This window comes from Ornithodoros turicata, chromosome 3 (assembly GCF_037126465.1).
Source record: "Ornithodoros turicata isolate Travis chromosome 3, ASM3712646v1, whole genome shotgun sequence".
NCBI lineage: Eukaryota > Metazoa > Arthropoda > Arachnida > Ixodida > Argasidae > Ornithodoros > Ornithodoros turicata.
The window spans coordinates 44,997,160-45,016,312 of record NC_088203.1 but is presented as its reverse complement, the minus strand read 5'-3'; the positions used below and the strand labels follow the sequence as shown (position 1 = coordinate 45,016,312).

The 19,153-nt window shown below is 43.3% G+C and overlaps 1 long non-coding RNA gene across 1 annotated transcript; it reads right to left on the bottom strand.

The window, feature by feature from the left end:
- Positions 1–16,958: 16,958 nt before the first annotated feature.
- On the bottom strand, positions 16,959–18,516 carry LOC135386980 (uncharacterized). Its single transcript, XR_010420757.1, has 4 exons — positions 18,477–18,516; positions 18,332–18,394; positions 17,156–17,218; positions 16,959–17,058 (listed from the first exon to the last, which is right to left on the bottom strand). It is a non-coding gene; the product is annotated as an uncharacterized LOC135386980 (long non-coding RNA).
- Positions 18,517–19,153: the final 637 nt, after the last annotated feature.

The following is a 19,153-nucleotide window of genomic DNA, read 5'->3' as shown; positions in this document are numbered from 1 at the left end:
TGTTCCAGAAATTAGAATATTATTTCGTTACACTTCGAGATTACCGTACGCTAGTTACAGAAAATGAAGGCACCTCTGCTGACTTAAGTTATTCATCCGAGAGAAAACAGTTTTTACTTGCAAACAAACACACAGTTTCTTCACATTAATATGCAGCATATTTGCAGAAAGGCATCTTGAGAGTCTGTCCTGTACCAGTTCCTTGCATTTATCAGAACGCAATGCACAGGCAGGTTCCGATTTCACGATTCTAGGGTTCTGGGGCTGGAACACACACAGATGGACAAACACAACAAATCCACAAGGTACCGGTATCGGACTTTTTTGTCAATCGTGACTTTTCAACTCCGATTTCACAACCAAAGCACCCCTGTAGGAGAATGACGATGTCCGCGACAATGTTCGCACTATGGCAGGTGTCCACCATAGCTGGAATCAACACCGGGAACTGATTTGGTGACTTACGACACAAATTCAGAGTTTGACATACTCAAGTTTGACAGGCGAGCAGCAGAACAAAACGCTAATCAAGGTACATATAAATGGTAGCGAAGCTTGCATTGGCCACCACGTCTTCAAGGGCGGATGATAAAGACCGTCAGCGCCATCCATCCGTTGCGGGGCAAACTAGAAATTCCGTCATAATGACGTCACCTTGTGCGTCACCATTACGTATAGCGCGGGCCGGGCGCCGCGCGTTCGTTCCATCGCGATGTCGAGCCGCGGAATATCACAATCGCTGTTGAAAGCAAATCCAAGAGCAAAAACTCCTAAACAATTTGTAAACAGAGAAGAATCAACACTAGCGACATCCGTGCAACAAAGGACACAGGAGACCAGGTGGGGGCTTGTTTTCTTTTATCACAGGTAAACTCGCTATGCCATTGTGAACAGTATAAATACCCACATGAGACAATTGATGTTCTGAGGCTGGAACACAGTGACTTTTCAGTGACTCGCATCTTTCATCATAAACACCCACGACAAAATAATGTGCAAAATAACCAGTTAGACACTCTAGCTATGTACTGAATAAGCACGAAAGGATAATGTACAAATTCCAGCAAACACAGGTGGGGCCCAGGACCTTAATGTCCAATGCATGATGCTATAGCTGTCCTCATGCACATCTGGATCTTTCCACAGATATCTCGTACAAAGAAGGTGGAAGTGAACATAATTGCACTTGAAGATCACATTACATGATATTTGCATACTGTGTGCCGCTATGTCTGCCCACAGTTTTTGGCATTGTAACGAATGCTATGGGGGAATTAGAAGGCACAAGTCCATTAGCTCAGTTTAGAAGTCTGTGATACTTTATCTTGCAAAACAGCCACAATAATATCAGCTTCCAGCAACGACAACCTTGTTCAGTGTGTACACACCCTGCTGATGACTGCTTCTTTGATTACAACAGCATTTTTGTATTAAAGGCATGTCAAACCACCGACAATGTTCTGTGCTTCTGCTATTTTGTGCACATTTTGCCATGAGGTGTAGATCTTCAAGCTGCACAAGGTGCTTAGCCCTGCATATAACTGCGCCTACATACTGGCAGTTGTGCACACAACTACTGCACTCAGCACAGGATTCAAAATATAAAATTACGTGCTAGGGATCTATGTACACAGGTGTACATACACTAAACGTATAAATAATAGGCACCGACTACTGAACTCTGCATGGCTGTCAAAGTACAAAAAAAAAAAAACACAGTAAGGAGCTATGTGCAAAAGTGCACTTTGACAAATCGTATGCTACACAGGAATGAAAGAATTACAAGAGACCATGTGTAATCTAGGTTACAATTTAAAGCACTGGATAGACAACAGAACCATGCATATCCTTTTGCATGGAAAGAAAACTTCTGGTTACATTACAACACGCAGAGACGAACTTAGTTCTGACGTAACGTACTATTTCGTACTTCCTTTGTCGTGCAAACCAGAACAGTCGTACCTCAGAGAAACCTCAGAGAAAAGTGAAATAGATCATCATACACCGATGAGGAACACAAACTCAATGTCTTTGGCACAAGTGTGTCCAACACTTCACACAGCTTGGACCTGACCCCTTGGGAGGTGAGGAATGTCTTGACGTCGGCTTTGAAGGCTTCCTCACACGCACCCACAAACGTCGCAAAGGCAGGAAGAGGAACCGACAGCTCCAAAGTCAGTACTGTCCACATTCTTGACACTCAAATAAAGCAACAGCTGGCTACTGTCCTGAAATGTGGCATTCCTCCGAGGAATGTCCCATGTTCGACTTGGTGGTTTGAAATTGAAATGACTGCGATGAGGAAGAAAACGGCTATGAACAGTCACAAATTGCGCAGCCAACGTACGGCAAACTCGTAGCTAACAACATGGAGAGGGACAGGAACCGGAAGCATACTCGGCTCTGTCTATAATCTTATGTATTACTGGCAGACCCCGCGAGTTGCTATACTAAAAACATGCATATTGCATTAGTACACACATTATTCGCGCCTCCAATTAAATTATTTTTCTTTTTCTTCGTAGTTTGCCCCTCAACAACCACGCTCGCATGTGTATCATGAAGGGCGTAGGGTTGCTAAGACAGATTTCGTATTTTTCCCCACGTTCGCTACCATTTATATTTACCTTGCGCTAACTGCACTATCAACGAAATCCTGATAGCCGGCGAAAGATACAGCAACGATTCGTCCAGACTCTGTACTCTCGTTCCCAGCCCACCGCAAAGAGCCACATCCTGTGGGGAACTATTTTCAGACGCGGGAGTCAAAAGCCTTCGCTGCTCTGAGGCTGCCGTGCCTGTCGACCAATCAGAGATGATTTATTTTTAAAGTTTGAATCTGAAGCGTTTATATCGCAAAAGTTGATCTTTAGGGCTTTATCTTTACACCGTCTATGTTTTCGTGATTTATTTTGAGGAGTTTATTCTCGAAGTTTATTCGCGAAGTGTAAACCAGAGTGATCCCGCTCGGACAGCATAATACGATCAATCCCGAATTTTTACCAAGAAAACTGAGGTTGAACACCGCTGCGAGCGTGACAGACACATACTAACGGACAAACAGACGAACACTCCTGTTCACGTCTACTGATAGAATGGAAGCTAAAGGCTTGAACCACACGATAAGAACAAAGTACACCGCTTCAGGAAGGCATATCAAATGCAGCGCAGCAGGATCCGCGTCAAGAACTCATACAATAGCCTGCCCAAATCAAGGACCTCACCAGGTTCGCGTGGCAATTTCATTAAAAACGCTCGTGCAACCCAACAGATTACAATGCAAACGTCATAACAGTTATTTTTTTAAACCACTGTTTCACGCAATAGTACATAAATTTAGCACTCGTGTCACACGAAAAGGCAAACACAAAGCACTTACTTGTCAAGTGGGGTCCCAGCTTTATAAAAGCACACGCACACACACACACACACACATTTTTTTGTAGCCACGACGAGCGCAAACACAAAGTCTATTTCACAATCACATAAATCCATATTATCCCTAAGGTCAATAATTATCCTACCATCATCAAAAGGCGGTACACACATATATGCAAACGCGAAACAATAAATCTTCGTTCCGGATGTAATAGGATATCGTCACTCTATACCGTCGCGAACCAAAAAGGAAAGGAATGCGTGTTCGCTATACATCCAAGAGAAAACGGTGCCGTGCTTATGCGCAGCAATTATGATACAGAAGGGAATTAACTTCTTTTTGCTTTTATTTCCTTGCACCCATATATATATTTTGCAAGAATACTATAGAGTGGAACGGGAAAATGCGAACATCACTCCTGCACAAGGCAATAAACTCCAAGAAAAAATAAAATAAATAAATAAATAAAGAGAATACCCTGCCCTCGTTGGTGTCAGTCCTGCACGCTGTAGCTCTCATGATTTTTAAACCAGACAAGTTGGCATGTGTTCATAAGCATACGGCCCTTCGCTAAATAGGTAAGTCGCTAATTTATTTATTTATTTGAAAGATACTGCCGGCCATCTCTTGATGGCCATGGCAGAGGAGGTGAGAACACTACATACAACACATACAACATACAGCTATACACAGTGCAAAATGTCAAGTGTTAAACATCTGAAGTCAAGAAAGAAAGTTAGTCTACAAGACCTTGTAAAAACCGGGTTGGTGATGAAATTTGTGTAACACAAGAGGGCAATTTGTTCCATTCTCGTACAGTGCGTGGAAAAAAAGAAAATTTAAACACATCTTTATTGCAACGAAACTCACGGATTAATTTACTATGTTTCAGTCTTGTGGATCGGCTCGAATTGTAAGTTAAGTAATCGCAGAACTTGAGCCCATTAGTACCGCTGACTATATCGTGCAAAAACTTGAGACGCCGAATTTTCCTTCGTTGAGCCAAGGTTGGCAAACCAGATTTAGCATAGAGTGAAGTCGAAGATGTGTGCTGACCATATGCATTATATATAAATCGAAGGGCTTTTTTCTGCACAGATTCTAGCATGTTAGTATGCGTCTGTACGTAGGGATCCCAAAGAATATCCGCGTACTCTAAAATTGGCCGCACTAACGTAGTGTAAGCCGTCAGCTTCGTTGCAGACGTACAGTGGCGCATCGTCCTCCTCAGTGACCAAAGTTTACGGGATGCTTTGGTAGCAACTTGTTCAACATGCTCGGCCCAGCTTAGGTTTGATGCTATTGATACACCAAGGTATTTTTGGTTCTCCACTTTACTCAACACAGTAGTGTTAATGCTATACGGAAAGGACAATGACGTTTTCTTCGTTGTAACACACATGAACACGCACTTTTTCACATTGAGCTCCATCTGCCACATTTCACACCACGTAACAATAGATTGCAGACAGTTGTTTAATTTGACTTGGTCGTTAGTAGTGTTTATACTAGAATACAAAATGCAATCATCAGCAAAGAAACGACACTGGATTCCCGGAATGGCGATGCAGAGGTCATTTATAAAAATTAGAAACAACAACGGTCCAAGCACGGACCCCTGTGGTACTCCGGAGAGAACTGCCAAGGAATGCGAATGGGCTCCACCAACACTCACGAACTGTTTACGATTAGTAAGATAGGAGTGAAACCATTGCAGTATACGATCATTACTTATTATGTTTTTCAATTTATACAACAGCTTAGTGTGCGAAACTCTGTCGAATGCCTTTGATAGGTCTAAAAACACAACGTCCGTTTAACCACCTTTGTCTACAACAGAGACAAAGTCATGAACTATGTGTACAAGTTGCGTAACCTCGCCTAAAGCCGTGCTGCTCTTTCACCAAGAAATCACTTTCTTCCAAAACGCTAATTATGTGTTTAAAGACAATATGTTCCAGAACTTTGCTACTAGTACTTAGTAGTGATACCGGCCTGTAGTTAGTAATGTTTGATTTATCACCGCTTAAATATTTTAAATATTGGTACCACTTTGGCTACCTTCCAGTCAGACGGGATTTCACCCGATCTTAAACTGGATTGGTAAATGATACAAAGAAACTCTGAACACCATTCTGCATACCGCTGTAAAAAAGCATTGGGTATCCCGTCTGGACCACACGCCTTCTTCGTGTCCAGCCGGAGGGGCCTATCTAAGACACCCTCTGTGAACACTTCGACATCGCTCAGACCAAAGCAGATAGAAGAGAAAGGTGGTTCTGTACAGTCGTCGTTGGTGTACACAGAGGCAAACCAACCGTTGAATTCGTCCGCGATTCTCGCGCCGTCGACAACTGCTACCCCATTGAGTTTAATCTCTTTAATCTTATTGTCCTTTTTAACCAGATGACTCCAGAACCGTCTTGGATTATGTTTAAGAAAGTTGTGCATAGTAACATTAAAGAAGTGGAAACGAGAACGGCGTACTAGTGAACGCAATTTTTGACGCAATACCGGCAGTGAGCCTTTGTGCCCTGGATGGAACCTTTCTATCCTATTTATTTTACGTTTCAACTGTAAAATCTCACGCGTTACCCAAGGATTACGCTTCTTCCGCTTCACTGTGCGCAAAGGCACAAACTTTTCGATGCACTCCAGCGCCAAATTCTTAAAGAAAAGCCACCTTTTGTCAACAGAGACTGCGGTATCCTCACAAAGCACAACAAATCGGTCAAAAGATTCTTCCAGCATGTCCACAACATCAGTATCACTTGCCCTGCTGGAATCACGATATTTGTTGGTCTCAATATTTGTCCCCCAGTTAATTGACATGTTCAATGTGCAAACAACTGCATCGTGGTCAGATATTCCGTCTGCGATCGACACATCAATTAGCGTATTTGCTGCAGCGTAAGATAAGAAAACGAGGTCAATCAACGACTCGCCATCATTGGTCCTACGCGTGGGAGCATCTACCACCTGCGATAAGTTGTTATCAAAAGCGATATCAGTTAAGAGCCGAGAGTGTTCACATCCGGCTGCAGGCAACATGTTTTTCCAGTCTATTAGCGGGAGGTTGAAGTCACCAGCCAAAATCACAGATGGAAATTCCTTAGATTTCGTGTCGAGAAAGTGGGACAATTCATGAAGTACATCTGTACTTGCTCGAGGGCACCTGTAGAATCGTCCCACCAAAATCGAACAGGTGTGACTCTTTACAGCAACCCAAACCATCTCGCACCCGTGGTCATGTTCAACAACTGATGCAGAGAAGCACTCCTTAACAAGTATGGCTACACCGCCTCCACGTGAACCACGGTCACGGCGGAAAACGCTGAATCCATCAGGAAAGATCTCGCTATCTTGAATGCTTTCGTTCAACCAAGTTTCAGTCACTAGTGTAATGTCAGGATCGAACTCAAGCAATATTGACTCCAGCTCCGCCACCTTGTTGACAACACTCCTAGCATTGATATTTAGCAACCTAAAGGGGCGCCGTCAACACGTGTCGTATCAGACGTCAGATTGTCGACATGAATTTTGTAATAAAGCGAAGCCTCCCAAGGAAAGGCCTAAAAAGGCAGCCTTCAGGCCATACATTGGGGCAAAGAAGCCTATCAAAATCAGCCTCCTGTACCGATATGTGGAATGAAGCCTATGAAGCATGCCTCGCGGGCAGCTTGGTACATGTAAACTGATCGTTGTTCAATGCGTTTGATACGACCTCAGACAGGTCCTCACTAGAGGTCGAGGGATGCAGCCTGGATACAAAAATGGCTTTCTCCCGCGGAGGTTTTGCCACAGCTCGCAACTTACTGTCTTTGGATGAGCCGATCGATGGCTGGACGCGCCGTCTCGGTAGGATCATACGAAACCCTTCATCGTCCACTGGCCCCTTCGAAGTATCGATGCTCCCTGACTGCTCTGGAAACTTGTTCCGATCATTGGTAGCCACCGTGTTGGGAAGCTGCCGTGCGATGCGACGTTGATTACCACGCTGGCCAACCATTTCTTCCGCCGGCGGTACCATCGGTGCGAAACGAGTCAAGCTTGTCGGAGAAGCTGTGGTGGATGTCGACGAAGCAGCAGCACCATGAATTAGTACTCCCGCGTATCTGTCACACGGCGTCTTAACAGCGTCTTCGACGGTGGTTGACTGCGACATGTACCTTCGAAGAAGATCCGTGTTGCGTGAAAGATGCACAAACAGGGCACCATTTTCCGCTCGCAGGGACTTGACCTCCCTCTCGAGAGCGCTAACCTTTTCCAACAGTGTCCCTAGCAACTTGCATGCGTTCGTAGGCAGGTCATCCGTCGAAACCTGCACCCCGAAGTCAACGGCTTCTGTAGCAAGTGTGGAGGCAACGAAAGAGTCGTCAGGATTCCGTCGTTTGGTGCAGTCAGCGCACTTGAACTTGCTCACGCCTTCGCTGACAAGGAAATCGTACTCCGCATTGGTGATGTTGACGCATTCGCAGTGAAAACTGCGGGAACAGGCTCCCGAGCACATAATAAACTGCATGCGGCCCGACAACGAGCGAGCGCAGCAGCCACACACGTCCGCTCCGCGCGACATCATGAACGATGCTAATGACTTACATAAAAAAATAAAATTGTCATTCCAACGTCATTCACTGCAAGCTTCGGTGCCCAACAGAGCAGTGCGCGCCCATCAACGCGCCTTGGGCTCAAGTCGCACACACACGATACCTTTCTTGGTATATCCTACTGCTACCGGAATCAAATGTTTATCGCAAGGATAATCGTCTGCTTCGCGCCGTATATATTTTTTAAGAGACACACACACAAAAATAACCCCGCTCTCGTCGTGTTAAACAGTACGTAAGGGCTGATACCAACGAGGGCAAGGTATTTTTCTTTATTTATTTATTTCTTTTATTTTTTCTTCGAGTTTATTGCCTTGTACGAGTCATCTAAACCTTACTACCCGTATTCACCAACTCACTTAAACCATTGGTTTAGTGACGTCGAGTTTAAATCGATCACGTGAGACTTTCGTTCGCCAATCCTGGATCACCACCCCATGCCCTACAACCTGCTGCTGTGAAGCCAATGGCACCGTACATAGCGAGCTTCCTGCACGGCGCATGCGCATTTCGCCAGAGTCTGCCGGAAGCGGTTGTGGCCGGTAGGCCTAATCCCCGGTTCACGAAGAATTTTTCATCAAATCTTGGGTAAGTTTTGATTGATATAGTTGCTAGAAGCGCCCAGGAGATGGATTTTATCGTAATGAGACGAATATTCCCTTCAAATATTCCATTTCGATCATCCACCCAAGCTACTTAAACCGGTGGTTTAAGACCCATGTATTTGAATGGGACGTGTTTTAAACTAGGGGAGGGGCTAGTTTAACGTCGGCCTAAGTACGTTGTAACTGTGAACGTGTGCTGAAAAAACTATCGTATAGTGGTTGTGGTAGGTGATGTTTCACTAATTCGAAGTCTAACTGGTAAAAATTAAGCAGAATCGGTTTAAATGCGCGGTTAGTAAAGCAAAGTGGCGTAACGTTTGACCGGGATCACGAAATGCAGCAGTTTTTTTTCGAAGGCGCTATTGCAAGCTCTTGCATGGTAAACGTAAAAGCACCGTCGAAGTGTGATCAAAGAGAGTGACATCGACATGTGCCACTGGACAAAATCCAGATACCAATCCAATGGACCGACAGAGCGTGCGGATGGCCGAACTTCAATGTGCATCTTCAAAAACAAAGCGTAGTGCTGTCTGTGCTGGCGCTTATTATGAGTGTCATCTCCTATGATACACACTGTAAACACCCCTCTCATTGTACAGTAAGAGCAATAACGTGCTAGATGGTTGTTGCGAGCCCCGATGGAGAAATTGAGGGGCGTTATCCACTCGCATGTTTATAAACCGTCCCAGTATCTGTCATCTCTTTGCAGCGTGTCTTATCTCCAGAGACCATTAACTGTGCAATAGGACTGATCATAAAGTGCATTAGCGTCTTGCGGCTGTTGTGTGGATACTATCTAGGCATGGAAATATGCATGTTGTTGCACTACACTGAACACGGAATTTGAGCAGATTTTGCTTTCCCAGGTTATGGAAATACTGGAGCAAAACCGAACGAGGTCCCCATTTTCCCTGGATTCACATGTAATAGATTTGTAATTCACATAGATTAAACTGAAATGTGTGTTTTACTTATTTCAGCATGCCACAGCAGAGGAGACTAATGAAAAAAAGTTCTTCAGGTATTGTGTTACTACTGCTACATTGGAAAACATTCAAAAAGGCAGCTGCTTACTTCTATTTTGATTTATTGTATGGTAACAGTAGATCTGCTTTTGTAGGGCTGTTCCTGCAGAAGACACTACACAGCAGTGTGCTAAAGGAGGCTGGAGACCTTTTGGATGCATCATTACTTTTTTAGGTTAACTATTGCAGGTACATAACCATAACCAATCAATGACAGTTTTTGTGCATTGTATAAGCACAGATATTCTGGAGATCATTTCTTAAAAAAATCTCTGTTGTGGACTCATTCGTCACAACAACTTTGTATTCATGAGATTTTTGTTTATATTGAGACAATAAAGGCTATTACGTAGTTCCACAAGGATGACTTTTTTCATAGAGGCATGCACTCTCGATACCCTGCTCAATTAGATGATGAGGTCACGTGAAAGGCATAAGTAAGCAGCGGTGCACAAGGAAAAAACTCCTTGCTAGATTCCACATGCTGACTCCACTAATATGTCTGAGGTTTACTGCAAAAGAGCTGAATTGCATAGGAATCAATGGCAATGTGTACAGAAACTTTAAGCTCTTTTGCTCATTATTGCATTGCACTTGAAGTTGAAAATTAGATCAACTGCAATTACTGCATATAACACCTTCCAGATAGATTTAACAAAACATAGGGTACAGACTTATCAGTAGATGGCATTGACAATTATAATAGTAGCCAGCTGGTACACGCAACATCAAAATGGCAATGTGGTTCTGTCATAACTGTAGCATGAGTGCATGGAAATATTGTACATGGCCACGTGACTGTTGTCAACTACTTAAAAGAAAGTTAGCTTCTGTTAGCATGGGTACAGATTTGTCCTGCCAGTGCAGCTGTTTGTATATACACTGAGCACATGAGAACGTGAAAGAGCACGGTCCCCTGTTAACAGTAGCTATCGTTCTTTTACGTTATAGACAGCTGCCGTATGGCTGCATAGTTAATTTCTGTGTGCACGTGTTCAGTGTGGATATCGATGACAGTAGTAAAGCAGGGTAAACATGCACCCATGTTACACTATCTCTCCTTTTATAATGAAAGAATGGCTAGGAAGCAAGCGAGCTGGTGAGATGATGCATAATGTAAAACCCCCGAGACTAGGGAACACGAAGAGACAGACACAACACGAAGTCTGTTGTGTCTGTCCCTTTGTGTTCCCTAGTCTCAGGGTTTTTACATTATGCATCTCCTTTTATGTTGTTGATAGCTGTCATATGGCCACAGAGTTTATCCATGTGCTCAGGTGTTGAGTGTGAATATAGTACTAAACAGAAAAACAGAGTCCCTTTTGTGTCTCCTGAAGCTCAAGGCTTTTCTTTCAAGCTAAAATGTATGCATGCTGTGCTGCATCATTTCTGTGAGCAGGACTGTTAAAAATTGCTCGACGACACTGCAGCTTTACACTAGTATGATCAGTGCACTCTTGTTGTGTAGTCTCATATCCTGTAGAGGTACATCTTAAGAATGGGAAAACACATTCCTATGGAATTATGCTACATGATTTATAATATACTCCCGCATGCACATTGCTATCATGCTTCTATTTATTGCGAATGCCACAATGCCTCTAATTTGGTGTTGTGCCTGTCTTCAACGTGTTCTGAATAGCTGAGTTCAAAAATAGTGAACCAAACCAATATCCACTTCTAATATGCATATGTGTAATACCTTACTGTACATGTTACAACTTGTTCCCCTTACACCAGCTCAGGTGCATGCTAACGGTCCACAGTTTTTCCCGTACGACATGTCCTGTACAATAACTACGCAGAATGGGTACTCCCATTTCACACCAGCTCTCCTCTGCTTTGACTCACACTCCACTCCTAAAGCAGTGAGTGGAGGGTATACAGAATATTGGAATACTACGGTAATAAAGTTCGGATGTAGCTAAGAATGTGTCATCAGCGTCATGACAAATGGTTTTAAAATCTATGGATCTGTCACTCGGAACAGTGCCTGAATGCTGTTGCAATACATGACACTATGACATACATTTATCGCTGGAAAGCTTCCTTCCCCCTCATCATCACCAGGAGAATATGTGGCATCTCGTGCAAACTACTTTCACTGAATGACTGGCACCAAATGCCTGTGACATTAGATTGTATATATGTCACACCTGGTTATTTATTTTGTTTCAAGTAAGCAGTTCTTCAAAGTCACATGTGAAGAAAATTTACTGCTATCACAGGGGTGCCCTGTCGTATCCCTTCCCATTGAAAAGAGCGTGCAACCCTGCGCAAAGAACTGTGGGACGGTTCAGGCCTGACGTTTACGCAAACGTCATCACTCACATGATCAGTAAAATGGCGGCGCACATGATCGCCGGTGAACACGTTTGTAAACAATGTCACTTTTGCTTCTGTGATTGGATTCAAAAGCATGTTTTGATCGTACTGACAAGTTTGATCGAATGCAGCAACAGTTAAACATGATCCTCATGGATGTGGCCTCATAGTACACGGTGAAGTGTTGCGTACAGCGGCTAATTCCTTCGCAATATTTCCGCGGTACCGGCTGCCCGTTGATAAATAAACCTTGTTGTGAATGTATGTCATCTTTGTGTTTTACCTAAACTGAATGTGAAGTGTCCACAAAAAGAAAAAAAAAAACGTCCCCTACCTCAGTCAGTTGGGCAGCCGCAGTAGTTTATCGCTTTACCGGGTTTTACCATGACATGGTGTTCCTGAAACCTTGGTTAGGAAGTTTGAGAGACAAGTTGGTAGTCCAGTAGTTACTAAATGAAGTGTTTACTGACGCAGGTTAAAGGAACAGTGCTGGGGAGACCCAGAACAAAAAGCAGCAACAAACTATTTACATGAGCCAACGTTTGCTCTTGACATACACTATGTGAAGTTTGTATTGTATCACTATATACAAGGCAACATGACCCAAGGGCAAGTAGGTGAAATATTTACAAACTATAAAACAATGAAAGGATGCTCTATATAATATATACATTACTGTAGTAGAACAGAGTGTGTTACAGTAGTAACCTGTGAAGTGGTCTTAACCATAGATCGAGAAAGCGCCCGTCATAAATAACTCGTTACAAATTCAGTTACCCCGTGAAAAATATAACAGTTAATAATTATGTTCTTCAGCCTGAAATGTAACTTGCAGTTACTGAGTTACTTACACTTACCTTACTTCGAACAAAAAATAGGTAAATAGTATTTGGTAATAGTGTTAGGTAATTAGCAGCGCGTGTGAGCAGTTGAGCTAGACCTTGAGTTACCTGCGGAGAAGTACAATACGACTAGGTCGTTTTCATTTATGTCCAACAATAGACCTCTCCCTTTTTGTAAACAAATGACGTCATAGTGTTCGACACCGCTACAAATTTGGTAAAGTTGAACTACACTCGAAGCTAGAGGTGAACAAGGTCAACCCCGAAAGCCTCCGTCTTGATGATATTATGATGGTCCCAGAAAGGGATGCGACCTTCTGTCCTATTTTTCTTCCAGTAGGAGGCAGCAAACAAGTTCCCATTCGTTGAACCTAGCCCTCCCCTTCCGATTTGTCTCTGTCTACCAACATTATGATGACGTTTCTCTGGTAGGGGTCCATTCGAACGCTTTGCATCTTGCTCCCTGTGGGCACACAACGGGCCAGCTTCATTTCAATGGCAGCAGTTCTTACTCCCTGAATAGAATACTGTCATTGATTGAGCATCACGAAATGGTAAAAAATGGCATAAATGAACCGGAGGGAAAGCAAGAAAATATGTGGACGTGAGTGAAAAGTGAATTAAAAGTAACTTGGTACTTAACTTAAGTTACTCTGGCAAAGTTACCTAAAAAAGAAACGAGTTCCTCTGAAAGTTACCACGGCACAAAAGTACCGAGTTAAGTTACAAGTTGCCAAAAAAAAAGGAACTTTGTTACGGTAACGAGTTACTTGTAACGAGTTACCTCGAACTCTGGTCTTAACCGTGATACTGAGTACCTGCTCAATGCAATGCTTCTTGCAACAAACAAAACACTTCAATTACTCCCCCTTAAACTGTGTTAACTTTGTGAAAAGCTGCCTGCAGCGCTGTCTATGCAAGTCAGCAGTGGCTTGCCTGCTTGCATGATGTAATCGTACCTCGAGGTATTTTTGTGCTATACTCTTCACGATGTGATAGTAATGATTTTCCAGTGGACCCTGATCAAGCATATGTTGTTGCCGGAGTGATTGAAACACTTGACTTTCAAAAAGGGGTTCAAGCACACGAGGAAGCAGTTCACGCAACACTATGCTCGACGGCTGTCCCTTCTCATTTAGCGCCCCACGGAGAACTCTTTCTGATTTTCGACAAACGGCAATAACGTCTTGTGACGGAAAGACAGCTTCACCTTGCAGTCTTCGTAGTATCAAAGAGTGATATGGCCTTGGATCTGACATGGTTAGCGTTGGGACACATGTCTCACATTTCAGGTACCCTTGTAGGTAACGTGCAATATACCCTGCGATGTACACTACCACCCTCTCTCCAAAAACTGAGGGTTCACGTGAATCTGGGAAGTAGTCATGGTCCCGCAGGTCAGCCGGCACGACGTGGTCCTCTGTTGTCATGTTTCTTCTAATCGATGTTACATTAATGATGTCTTCTGATCGAGATGTATAGCTGCTGGCATGAAGAATTGCAATGTTTTCTAGTGGAAGGCAATTTCCCATTCCTGTTTCTTGTACTTCATTTTGGATGAGCAGTTTCTTGAATCCAGCTGCCAATTGTCGTGCTGTTGGGTTGTTATTCCATCCCCCCTGAGCTCGAAGTGTGCCAAAGAAGAGTTCCAAGTGATCTTGGCTGATCCTATGTGTGGGTAGGTACGTTATGGCACCCTTGGAAATCAGGTGCTCATAAACTTCCAAGGAGCTCTGGCAACAAACAAGGAATCCCAAGAATCCAGTTTTCCTGTTGCATTTTAGGAGAGCAGGGCCGGATATGCTTGTTCTAAGTGAAGTGATGTACGCTGCCGCGCAGTTGAAGAGGTCACGAACATTTTCCATGTTTTCTGGACATAGGGGCTTCTTCCAATTCTTCTGTATCATGCTGCGGGAGTTTAGCACATCAAAAATGTCGTTTACCATCCTAAGGAACTTCTCAGTGGCTTCCGAGTCACTGAACTCTGGAAGGAGGAGACTGCGGCATTCAGCTAGTGCATCAGCTACAGATGTGCTCATTACTTGGGCGGCCAGGTTAACCTTCATAGGCTGCCGCTGCCAGTTGATGTGTGCCACCCGCAGCCTATTTCCTGCATGCAGGCCTTCCCTCGCTTGCAGCAAATGCAGCTTCTCTATATATGCCCATGAGATAGTGTCTCCTTCATTATCTACAAAGGTTTCCTTGTGGGACAGGGCATTGCGGATTAGTTTCAGCATATGACATGCGTCCAAAAATGCACTTATTGGCTCACCAGTCTCAGGGTGGGGAAAGCTTGTCTTGAGGCCCTTTTCGTAGTCAAAGGAGCAACCCAAGTTGCGAAGCATGGCAACGTTTGACGATGCCCCATCACAAGTGATTGACACGATGGTTGCACCTGCTTCATGTAAAAGTGATAATGCCTCGCGCACAAGGTGTGTCTTCTGCTCACCAGATATGCCATCAACTAAGAAATAGCCGATTGGCAGCTTCCACTTTTCCGTGATGGAAACAATCATCACAACAAATGCTTCTTTGGCTATTGCTGTATCATCGGTGGAGTCAGGCCCGAGGCTGACATAGCCGTATGTCCTCCTTCCATCCCACTCGACATGTTTCCTTATTGCCATTTCATCAACCATGAGGCTGCACACTGTAACTCTGCCTTTGCTGTTTTCATAAGCTGTCTTCATTCGGAGTGCTGTGAGGGCTTCTTTTGAGAATCCAGGTTCGCCGTCGATTGATTGATACCACTTCTTTATTGTCCGTGGATGTGGCAGGCAGGTGTCGAAAGTGCTACGCACATATTTATAAGCACGAGGGGAATAAAAGTGGAGTGTCAAGGCAAAGGCACGTAACTCTGGGCTGTACTGACGTGGCACGGGTTTTCCCTTCTGTTTTGCTGTTTGTCGTTTGAGGATGTCTTTGTGGGCTCCTGCTATGTTTTCTAAGCAGTCTGCATTTTCTTGCAGTAGTATGTTCTTGGACCTCAAGTCTTTTATTACATCTTCGAGGTGTGCCACTTTTTGCTTTATGCGTCGCTGTGCCTGCTGGAGAGCCTTTATCCTCTTTTTGCTGGCAGTGTGCAGCGATGCCACTCGTTTCACCTCCTTTTTCAAAAACGCCTTAACAGGTGTGTCCTCAGTAGCATGGCTGTCCTGGACAGTGAGCATGCAGTCGTCTTGTTAGACGTAAATTCATAACACACACATTGAAATTTACCAGCTTCTCGCTATAAAAAATAAGTATGCATCATTTAACTTATAATTTTATATTTTCTACAGTGAAATTATCGTGCAAAAATGCAGGTTGCACGGTACATAATTATGCCAATCAATATTAGGTACCTCATTGTAAGTTTAATCAAAGGACCTTCAGAGAAATGTCTCAGCTTTCTTTACCGCTACGTTGTTGCAGTTCACATCCCCCCTGCCTTTGTGTGAAGGGTCAGCTGCGAGTGTTTCCACCTGACTTTCAGTTTATAGGAACAGGCATGATTCATGATTGATTTGTACCATGCACATGATTAGAAGCAAACGAGATGCACTAACAGCTTGCGAGGGCTACGTAGATGGACAAGCTGGAGTGCTCTTCCTCTATGCCTCCCAATCCTACTTCCTAGAATAAATGACACAGACATGCAAATCAACAAAGAATAAATCAATGTAAGTATTTTATTTCATCATTGAGTGTACATCATAAATGCAATTCATTTTTCTCATGCTGTTAGTAAAAATCAGTCAAATCACAGATCTAAATCAATACATGCCATCAAGATGTCATATTAGGAATTAGAAGATACATGCAAACACATTTGATGGAATAGAAAGAGGCTGGTTTATAGCGCGTAGTACGCTCCAAGTAGGCTACGTAGATGCAGCCTGTACAAAATGTCAGCCGCCATCATACCCTCGTGATGAAAGATTTTTCTTCTAAAACGTAAAGGGCACAATAAACCCTTTAGTGTTCAGGGTACATCTTGCTCTCCCTTTCTCTTTTATTGTGTGCAATATGTTGTATTTAACTGCACTTAGTTATTAATTTCGAGGTAGTGGCCATGTCTCGAGACAGATTGGTATATCCTCCAATGACAAGAAGAACTATATGGTTTGAATGTATCCCCAACTGTAGTGGCACAAAGAGATTCTATGTTACTGTTGATATAAGCATGCCGCACATTCCCTCTGTGGTCTGAGATGAAACAGTAGCCCTCCTGATAGTTCTTACCAATATAATCCCTCTGGTAGGGGTCACAGGAGTGGAGGTGCTCGCAGTATCCTATGTGTCCGATAGAAAAATAAAATGCATGTATATACCTTGACTGCACTTAAATGTATAGCATCCTTTCAACTGTTTTGCTTTTGGTAGTCCTCACCAGTGAAATCCTTCTGCTAGATGTGGCAGCAGCATAGGGAGCATAGGTGATGGCACTGGTTTCCTGTATACACAAAGGAAAGGAAAAGATGGAGATCACCCTCAGCTATAGCTAAATGTACTGTAGAATTGTAAAAGCAGGTGTACACCAATAAAGAAGGCAAAGCATAAAAACGTTAGCATTCACAAAGCATCACTACTGTGTTTCCATACTTATAACCCCTTCATAGCAACAGTGTGGGCGAGTTGGTACATACTGGACACAAAATACACTGCAGAGACCGGACATGACTAGTCAAATGAGACGGATGATTCAAATTCATAATAGAGGTGGTAACAGTGTGCCTTCCATTACCCTCCTTTCCCACGAGACCCAGTATGTCAACCACAAAATTGTTTTCATTCCTTCCCAATAAACCACAGTTGTTAGTCAGAGCTTCATTTGTCTACTCACGTCCTGTCTCTGCGCTGTTTTTTGTGCCAGTTTATACCTAGGGAGTGACTTTTTCGGGTTCAATGCCTTTCTCAGATTCGGGGGGTAAAAATCAGGCGATATTTGTGCCTTTGTTATACATATATATAATTATATGTATAAATATATATAATTGTGCCGGGTGTTATCGGGTGTTTTTGTTTCTCCTCTTGTCTATTGAGTCCTTTCCTAATCTCTCTTTTTGTGTTTTTTTGCGGGATCGTGACCTTCCAGTGGTAATCCTCGAAGGCATAGACAGTGTTGACACACATGGGTGTATTGCTGGAAGCATAAGTGACCCATTCTTAAATGTGTTACACGTGGCGACTTTTGTTTGTCTTCAGTGGAAACGTCACTTGAGGATTCCATAGTGACTGGAGATCAGAAAGAAATCAGGTTTAACCCGAATTGGTCGTGCATCAGTTCGGGGGGAATAACCGCGCAGAATCGGTTTTAACCCGAAAAAGTCACTCCCTATTTATACCCCTTCTTCATTTCTCTTTCACATTAACATGTTTCGGACACTTGATAGCCTTGTGGACATAATTATGTTTCGGCCCAGCTTACTGATTTGACCCAGGTATAAAAATAACCTTGGGTCATGTGTACCAATATGTAAATTTCCAAGCAGAAATCAACAGGCCGGTCCAAAACATTCAAAACAGGATTGCATTGAGCAGGAATTCTGACAGTTGACATTCTCACCAGTGAGGTATTTAAGCTTGAACAAGAAGCTTGAGGTGATGCATGTCCAGCTCGGACATATCCCTGCAAAATTTGATGAATGCAGTACTGTAGCACAGTTAACTCTGTGCAAGCATATGGAGAACCAGAGAAAGCAAGTACTTACTAATACGTCCTCATCTTCGAGCTCTGTAAATGGGTTGTGCAACGGGTTACAGTCAAAGCCCGTGCTTTCCTGCAGCCAAAGTAAATCACATATAATACAGGTTTGATGGTTTTAAGAAAGCATTAAAAAAAACGATTGTTCAGACCAATTAGATGCCGTTAGATGCCGATGTTAGAAATTATGGTGCTCTGTGCATATGACTAATATTTTGCATAGCTGAAAAGGCAGCAATTTATCTGTATAATGTAAAAACCCCGAGACTAAGGAACACGAAGGGACAGACACAACACCCTTCGTGTTCCCTAGTCTCGGGTTTTTTACATTATGCATCATCTTCACCAGCTCGCGTGCTTCCTAACCATTTTTTCATAATTTATCTGTGCCCTGTTGTGACCCCGTCATATGAAAAGTACTGATAACCAAGCAGAACGTGCACAGTGATGTGCTTTGTTTCAGCACAATATAAGAAACAACATAGAGTCGTCTCACTTTGTGTTTGCTGGTTGACATGTTGAGTCACTCAGTTATCTCGATATCAGTTGTTTAACAGGAACCACACATTTTAGTGCAGCATGATTTAGCATCATAAAGCAAAATGTACTATACTTACATCACTCATCTCTGCACAGGAGCTGGACAATAAGTTTTGCTGTCAGGATAGAAATTTCAATGTGAGC